The sequence below is a fragment of the Pteropus vampyrus genome, unplaced genomic scaffold, assembly GCF_000151845.1.
Source record: "Pteropus vampyrus isolate Shadow unplaced genomic scaffold, Pvam_2.0 Scaffold483, whole genome shotgun sequence".
Classification (NCBI taxonomy): Eukaryota; Metazoa; Chordata; class Mammalia; order Chiroptera; family Pteropodidae; genus Pteropus; species Pteropus vampyrus.
This window is the reverse complement of record NW_011889264.1, coordinates 1,689,576-1,698,405: the sequence shown is the minus strand read 5'-3', so window position 1 is coordinate 1,698,405 and position 8,830 is coordinate 1,689,576. Positions and strand designations below refer to the sequence as shown.

At 52.8% G+C, this 8,830-nt stretch overlaps 1 protein-coding gene and 1 long non-coding RNA gene across 3 annotated transcripts in view; one reads left to right on the top strand and one right to left on the bottom strand.

Moving 5' to 3' along the window:
- Nucleotides 1-8,830, bottom strand: part of ZFHX3 (zinc finger homeobox 3) — a 237,774-nt gene that overhangs the window by 59,651 nt on the left and 169,293 nt on the right. The window lies entirely within an intron of this gene.
- LOC111732693 lies at nt 2,133-8,824 on the top strand. The gene is made up of 3 exons (XR_002777655.1): nt 2,133-2,955; nt 6,328-6,711; nt 8,206-8,824. It is a non-coding gene; the product is annotated as an uncharacterized LOC111732693 (long non-coding RNA).

The window sequence follows — 8,830 nt, the reverse complement described above, 5'->3', positions numbered from 1 at the left end:
CCTCCATTTTGTAGACTAGGGGGACTGAGGCCTGGAGAAGTTATGGGCTCTAAGACCACAAAGTGAAGTGACCCAAAGAAGGGTCTCCAACGAAGCATGAGGGAGCAAGTGGTCACGGTGACACTTACACAGTCAGAGAAGCGAAGAAAGCAGCAGTGGGCAGTTTGAAGGGTGAGGCCCGGCCCCCTGCTCCCCGGATGCTGGCTGCTCGACCCTTCCTCAATCAGAGCTGTGACATTGACGCGAGTGACTGTTCAAAGTAGTATCTACTTTAGCTTTACACTTTGAGATGAACGGCATAGCAGGGATCAAAAGGGGCTCGCCAAAACCAGCACCCACCAGAAGCCAGCCCAAGATGCTCCCAGGCAAATAGTACCCCGTTAACTTCCTGCCTGGTGCCAACGTGGTACCTCCAAAATACTATCACGTTTAAAGACAAGGACAAGCCACACCTCACTCACTCTCTCCCCCCATATTTACACACACACACACACACACTCCTCCCTTCATGCTCTTTCTGGAAGGGGGAGCCCCAGAAGTAATGCTCCCAAATGGCCCGGGGGAGTGCCTGTCACAGATATTCCGGATCCAGGGTGAGGTCCAGGGGCTGCCGCCACCCCGAACCCTCGCCACGGAGAACTAGCAAAAGCAAGTAATTGCTTTTTCCCCTTCCACTAATAAGCTTTTCAGCAGAGGAAGAATTCAGCTTCCTGTAGTCAACAGACCCTTTTTTCCCTGCCTCTCTTCGCTCCAAATAATCTAAAGTGACTGCAATTTCAGTCCTGGCTCTCCAGCATTCAGCTCCACCGGCTGAGGTCAGAGGGTGTCAAGTGAGGGCTCTCCATTTCTTTTCTACTCGGCCTTCACGCCACCCATGCTTCTTTGTAACTGAGGCGACCTGCCTCCCCAGCCGGGCTGCTGTCTGTGTCACCAGCCCACGGTGTGCATGGACTGTAGTCAGGATTCCAGAAAATGCTTTTTTTTTTAAGGCTCAGAAACACTGGGGGAGGGAGAAAAAAAAAATCCTCTCCTTGCTATAAACAACTGATTAGTAATGACCAACTACAGATGCTCTGGTGACCTGAGCCACTAATTTCCAGGTTTTGAGAAAATACATTATAGTAGAGTGTGAGTGTGTGAGTGTGTGTTAAACCAGGGGCTGGTGGTGTGGGTCTTGGTTTAGTTTTATGCAAATGACTCTGGTTCCAGATTCTCTCCTTAAGCTCTTGCCCTGCATTCGCTGGCGTCGGCGGCCTCGAGCCCGGCTTCGCGTGGAAATCAGCGGCGCCCCACCCCTCCGCCTCACTCCCCAGGTGAAAGAAATGTGGCTGCAATTAAGAACGGGCAGCACCCGCGCCTCCCCTTCTGGCTTCACGGAGACCTGAGCAGACAGCACAGGCTGAACTGAAGGTGAGCAACACGGACGAAGGGAGATGGACCGACGGAAGGAACAGGTGTGTGCATGGGAGGAGGGAGGCCCGGGCAGGCAGGTTCCTGGCCTTCGGGGGAGAAGAGGGTGATGTGCAGATGCCAAGAAGCCTGCTTCTGGAAAAGCAGCCCCCGGCAGGGGAAGCGGAGGCAGGTCTGGGGAGATGCTGCTCACTGGGCCTGCGGCCGATGCCCGTGAAGTTCTAGAAGGGAAGAGAAGGGGAGGTGTGTCCAGGGAGAAAGGAGGACGCCTGTACACACCCCCCGCACCACACGCGCCAAGGGGAGGTAGACACTTAGTCCTGGCTGCGGCGAGGCCTGTGAGGGGAATTTATTTCCCTCAATTATGTGCTCTTGTCCCCAGTCTCAGTTCATCAGCACAGTGCAGCCAAGTCCATGAAAGGCTCCAGAATGAAGTAACCCCACGCACAGGGATGCCTGGCACCTGCCCGCTGGGCTGCCAGGGCTGCAGCCTCACCTGGCCCTGAATCAAGCTGACGTGGGCTCTCCGGTCTCACCCCCACCTCCCACCGCCACCCCTGCCCCGTGCTCCATGTCAGGCCGCCCTGCCCGGCCCCTGGAGCCTATGGCCTGGGTGTCACCTTCTCTGACCCAATCACAAATGCCCTGATTGCAAAGAAAAAGAGGATTGCAAAAAAAAAAAAAAAAAAAAAGAAAAAGCAAAAAGGGGCTGATCAGTAGAAAATGCTGGCTGCTTTCCTTTTGTCCTGCCGGGGCAATCCTTCACTGCAGAGAACCTGATTGTGAAAACCACTACTGGGCACGGAAAGCCTCCATTTGCTTGAGTCATTAGTATCCAATAATAATGATGATGAGGATGGTAGCAGTAAGACAAATATCACTCAACGGCATTAGATGCTATTATTACTCCCATTTCACAGACGAGGACACAGAAGCTCAGAAGTTAAATCACTGGTGAAGGTCTCATCGCTCTGAGGTAACAGAGCTGACGTCCGGCCATACTCTTCATGACTACCTTGCCCATCCGTCCATCCCTGCACCCACCGTGCACTCAGGCAGCCCCCTTCCAGGGCTCGAGGTGCAGCTGTGAATGAGAGGAGGCCCTGCTCTCAAGGGACAGGGGGAGGAAGGAGAGTGGGAGTGAGACAGACACAAAGCAGCTAAACGCGTGAACGTACTGTACGTCAGAGGCTGATGAGGGAGGACAAAAGCAGCAGGGACAGGGGACAAAAGGAAGCCTGGAAGTCATTTCACGTGGGAAGCTCAGGGAGAGTGACATTTACACACAGACCTGCAAGAGTGAGGTGTGAGCCACAAGAGGTCTTGCAGGCAGAGAGGAACAGCAAGTGCAGAAGCCTGGGGGAGGAGGGCCGGCTGGAGGAACAGCCAGTGGAGGAAGGAGGGGTTTGGAGACTCTCAGGCAGGTCTGGGGTGGGGCGAGATCCTACAGGCCTTACAGGCCACTGTCAAGGCAGAGGACTGCCAAGACACAAGGGGCTCCCCTTCCTCTGGACAGATGTGGCCTTGGACTCCCCACCGTACTGGGTAAGTAAACTCCGGGATGGACGGCGGTCCTTGTCCCCTTAGCAGAGAGCTGTGTGTGTGTGGAACCACCTGTACAGCTCCCATGGCTGCCCTGGTAGGGCTCTCCAGGAGAAAGGCTACTGTATTTCTCTAACCGTGTACGTGTGATATGTAAACGCAGGTATCGACGAAATCGCCTTGAGCCTTTGCCTTTCCCGGAGGGTGGGGTGGGGGGCGCTGGACTTGAGGTAGAGAGAAGCAAAGCGGGGAAGGAGACCACGCAGCCGCACGTGGACGATCTTGACCCATAAACCACAAGTGCCCACCTGACCACAGTGGTCCAAAGCACGCCCCTGAGAAGCTGAAGGGACAGCGCCAGGGCTGGGGTGAGGGACTCAGGGCACGAAAGGGCAGCAGCTCCAACCTGGAAATTCATCACCAACTGCTGCATGTTCCTTCACCAAAACTACAGCCCTTCCCCATAAATGAATTTCAATGCGCTTTACAATTCAACCACCATATGAAGCTACGTGACCTCGGCAGGGCTGCTATGTTAATGCTGCTCCTTCTACTACGAGATGAATTTGGAGTGGGCGGGGCCTCTACTTTTTAAATCGGCTATTGTGGGAAAAAAGCCTGCTTCACTCGCCACTGCATGACAGGTGTCTCCCCCTAGTGACACACACACCTGCCTGCTGCCAGCAGCACCACCACCACCCTCACTGGTACAGGGAGACAGGCGCTGCAGATCTCTCCAGCTGTATTTGGCCCCGATCCCAGCACCAGCTATCCCAAAGTACCCTGGGAACTCCAAGACAGACTAAGCCCTCAGGTGTTCTGAGTTTTGTTGTTAAACATTGATGGGTGAACCCAGACACCTACCGGGCGGCTGGCTGGTCCACACACTGTATCTAGGGCCAAGAGCTAGGTCTGGGCCCAAAGGGAAAATAAAGGAGGAGCCCTGAAGAAATCAAAAGACGTGAAGAGGGGCAGGAAAAGGGGCAGCAGGAGGAACCCCCTCCGGGCTGGCTGGGGACCTGCAGGCTCCCTCAGGACCAGCCCAGAAAGGCGAGACCGAAAGCCAGAGCAGGAACGAGAAGGCACGAGGCGGAGGCCAGCAGGTGACTGGGAGCTGCGTGGAGCAGGACACAGAACGGGCCCGACCCACTGCCGCGTCAAGTGAACGTCAAAGCAGGTGTCCACGGTGACCGGAAGCCCCAGGGGAGGCTGAGCACAGGGGGTGGCTGACCCTCTCCGTTCCATTCCCTTCCGTTCATCCAAACTGTGTTTTGGGGAAGGGGCCAGAACCATTATTAGAGCCTCAACGTGGCTGCTGCCTTTTACAGTACACTTCCCAGAATAAGCTGCCCCAAGACTTCATCCATCACCAAAAAAGGCAACTGCAGAAACCTTCAAGGCCAGCCCCTGCCCTTACACCAGCGGTCACCCTCCCCTGCTCTCGTGGGCCCGGGCAGCCTGCTCTGGCGGATGCTGTGTGGTGTGGGGGCGGGTCCCTGTGCTGAGCAGTTAGGAACTTCCCAAATCATTAACCTTTCTCCGAGCGCATTGTACTGGGAGGTGCTCCCTCTGCAGCCTATTCAGGGGCCCTATTGATCTGCCGCACACTCGGTGCCTTCAAAGTTGTTTATGATCAATATGCAAATTGCCCATGGCATTGATCTAGTATTAATTTTCAATTAGGGAATCCACAAGGGGTCTCTGAGGGTCAATACCTAACAATGCAAAGGAAACTCTGCCGAGGAGTACCGGCCTGATGCTGATAAAAGCTTCCCTAAGCCTCCTCCTCAGTAGTTCCGAGCCCTCAAGGCTGTCACCTTCGTTTTGGCTCATTCAGGTCTCTCCTAAGTTAGACCCCTTCGGCGGGTGCCTCCCAGGCTGGATCTCTGGCTGATGCCCTGAAACTCCCCCTCCACCCCCTCCACCCCGTGCCACAGGGACACTTCCTGGCCCGCCAGTGAGTTCCCCTGACGCCTGCCCTCTGGATCCGCACCCCAGGACGGAGCCTCCAGTCTCCCCACGCCACGCCCAGACCCAGGACCACTGTCTCCCCCAGCTCCCCAACCACACATACCTTCTTCCTCCCTCTCTCCCTCTCCCTGGTTTCTGCTTAGTCACAGAACGTCACCTTGGCACGCGGCCACGGCTGGAGCTGGAGAGCTGCACGGTCCCCAGAAGTCTCAGTCAGGCAGAGCTGCCGGGCTGCCAGGTTATGCTTGGCAAACAACCCGCTGATGTCATTTCAAAACTCCAGGGTGTGTGTGGGGTGGGGGGGGGGGGGGGAGGCACAGCTTCAAATCATCTGTTTCTACTTCTTTCCTCTAGCAAAATTCTTCTTCCTAACGCAACATGGGGGTAAGGGACTGGGGGGCGGGGGGGAGACGATGCTAATCACTTTACCACTCATTCATGGTTCCCAGAAGAGGCCAAGGCCCGCCCTCCAGGAGCGCAGGGCAGGGCGTGGGAGCTACTGGTGGGCTGTCCCTAGGGAGAGCGTGCCCAGCTGGGACTGGAGTGACCCGGGAACTCAGTCACTCCATTACTGCCTCTAACAGCCCCTGAGAGCCTCGGTGGGAAAGCTGAGCAGCCAAAGCAGGTGTGTCCCCCTCTTCTCCCAGCAGGTATGGGGGACCAGCAGGCCCCAACTGTGCTCCAACGAGGGGCCTGGCCAAGGACTCCGCTGGCCTTCTCTCCCTGCCAGGGGCCGTGAGTGCCCCATGTTTCCCTTTTTCTCCATTTGGAACAAACCCTCCAGGCTCAGGCTCCCCGCTATGCCACGATGCCGCCTGAAGACCCGACGCCACACCAGACGGGGCGGTCACCTCACTTTCGGCACTGCCACTCACCCCGCAGACGGGCGCTTCAGCTAGCCAGGCTAATTGGTTTATGGGTAACATTAATTACCATGTTGCTCATTAATGGATGAAATCTTTATTGGTGCCATTGATCAGCGAACTTGTTAGCTGGACTCCTAACCAATGGCGGATGTAACAAGCTCTCTTATTGGCATATCAATTAATGCAATCAATTCCTGGCCGGCGGCTGCCATTCGCTTCCCTGGCTGTTCGCCTCTCCGGTAGGAGACAGAGCCCCTCAAGCACGCCTCTGCGTGAGAGTTCCCAGTTCTCCACCGACTTCCAGGTGGTCCCTCTGCCACTTGGAACTCATCTACTGAAAAAATCACACCTATCCTTCCAGCTGAAGGTCACCTTTCTGTGTTCCAGCGGTGACTAAGGTCCTACTCTCTCTCAGGATACGTGAACTAGAAGGAAAGGTGTGAGGGGTCTGGAGACTTACAGGAAATGGGGACTGATGGAATATGGAAGCAGGAGATGTTTCCAGATGAGGCACTGACAGATATGATTTGGTCTCCAGCCTGGATTCGACACTACTCCAGGCGATGATGAGACCAGCATGAAAACACAGACCAGTGATCAGCCCTCTGCCACCTGGGGAAGCCTTCCCAGATCCAGCCTCCTGATCCACAGTCATACCTGCTGACCACACCTAACGGCATCCACCTCATTTGGTGCCTCCAATGGACAGACTCTGTGTGAAAACACTACCTGCCTATCTGAAATCCAAACCTACAGTATGGATGAGGAGCCACCATCACACTATCACCACCAGTAAACCTACGCACAGAAGTGGCATTCTAAGGTTCGTGGACATGCCTGCAATAAACGGTTTCAACGGCACTTATGTCACTGTAAAGTCACAGTTGGGAAAAGTTTTCTCTGGGTAGCAATGTGTCTTCAGGTAGGTTGTTTTAGAAAAGGCTCAGGGACTAGGGGTATGGGGTAGACCCACAGAGCCATGGATATAGAGCTGCACCCTACCAACAGCTAGTGAACACCAGGGTAATTTACACCACCGCCAAGGGCATGAGCTGAGATGCTTACGGCTTTGGGAGGGTGCGTGGGGAATGCCTGGCCCCCAAGACATGCTTTAGAAGCATTACTGGGAGTTTGCCCCAAAAGGGAGCAGCGTGAAATATTATTCCAGATTTGTTTCTAAAAGCCAAAAATAAATTAAATTTTAAAAAGAGAGTAAAATCACTCCTCCACTCAGCAGTGCCGGTGCTATTAATAAACTTTGCAAGCGTGAACATTTGACTCAAGAAGAGAGGGGATAGGCAACAAGAACTGGTGGGAAGCAGATGGAGGGCAGGGACAAAAGCAGCTTTTGGTAGAGCAACGACAGAGCACGGGAGGCCCGTGAGGCCGCGGCTTGGGGACATAATTCTCGGTGTTTGAAAACACTGCTCGGGCCTCTAGAATAAACAGTAGAAATATTTCCTCTCATTTAGAAATAGAAAGTGACGTTTTTCCACATGGACCTCCAGTACTTTCATATTCACAGGACAGAGGTGAGTCATGAACAGATCAAGGCAGCAGCCAGAGAGAGAGACACCCTAGCCAGGTGATACCTTTTCCGGGTAGGGACTGACAGACAGCAGAGAGAAGGGGCCAGAGGTCTCAGAGGGGAGGCCAAGACCTCCTCAACCTGTTAAGCCGCCCTCCGCATGGAACAAAAGGCTGCGCGTTCTACGTAGTCGTCACCCAATGCAGGTGACAGGGAGACGCCCAGACAAGGGGCCCTTCAGCAGCCACTCAACACCACAGCCTTCGGTTCTTCCAAAGGCAAGAATCCCAGTGTATGTCCAGGGCAGAGTTCCTGGGGGACCATGGTGTCCAAACCACTCCCTGGGGAGCCCCGCAATGCTCGCTACAGGGGTGCTGCAGATTTCGATTCCAATTTCATTTTACATTGGTTATTAAATTACTGGTTATTGTTAAATGCTGTAATAATTAAGCATACTCAAATGTGATACAGGCTGAAATTTAATATACCGGAGGCCAGGGCATTAACTTGCATGGCCAAATTCACTAGTTTCTGTGTAGATCTCAGAGGAAAACAACTTCTGCCATTTCTACTTAATTGAAGACTCACCAGAGATTGCAGGGCATCCTGCAAAAACCCTTGCCATTTGGAACTACTGCTACGTGAATGAGATCTGTATCATTACGGAAACCAACCAAAATACATAAACAGAGCAGAATCTTAGTCCGTGCTATCTGACTACGTTCCCTAACTCTTAATTTTGATCAAAATGTTGATTGACTCTGCTTTAGTCTCACTTTTTGATACGTAATTGTTACAAATCTGAATTCCTAAAACAACTAGTTATAAAGCTGTTTTTTAAAAAATTATTTATATATGAGGTTCAAATTCGATTTCATTTTCTTTCAGAAAAGAGGGCTCCACTAATGAAAGTTGAGAAACCACTGTTTCATCCGATGTATAGTTCGAGATTAAAGCAGAGTGCACTCTTCAGAAACTTCACGGACAACTGAAGTTTCTGGTAAGAACCTAAAAACTCACAACTCTAAGTTAACAAAGCACCATTAGGCACATTTAACCTGCTATTAATACTCCCCTGGCACGTGAAGATAATGTGCCAAAGCGAAGACAGCTGTGCCACGGTGGTTAAATCAAAGTTGATTTAAAAGTATTGTTTAATGTTGCATATTTTCTTTACAATAAAAAAATGAAGAAGTGAGAACAGCCAGTCTCTCGAAGACTTCCTATGGGAGCAAAAACCCAGTCCCTTTAAGACAGGGCCTCCTGCTTCGTCTCTCCTGGTGAAGGCTCAGAATGGCAGCTGTCCTTGCTCTGATCATTCGCCCAGACAGAAAACGCTCGTGGCACATTTTCTTCTCCTAGGACCAGAGCTTAGAAGCTCTAAGACAGAAAAGAGGAGGTGTCGACTCCTTCGTTTATGTTTCACTAAGTCGTGAAACATATCTGTGTGTTTGCACCTACTGGGTTCCAGGCACTGAGGGTCTAATCAGACGAAGACACATTCCTGCCCTCA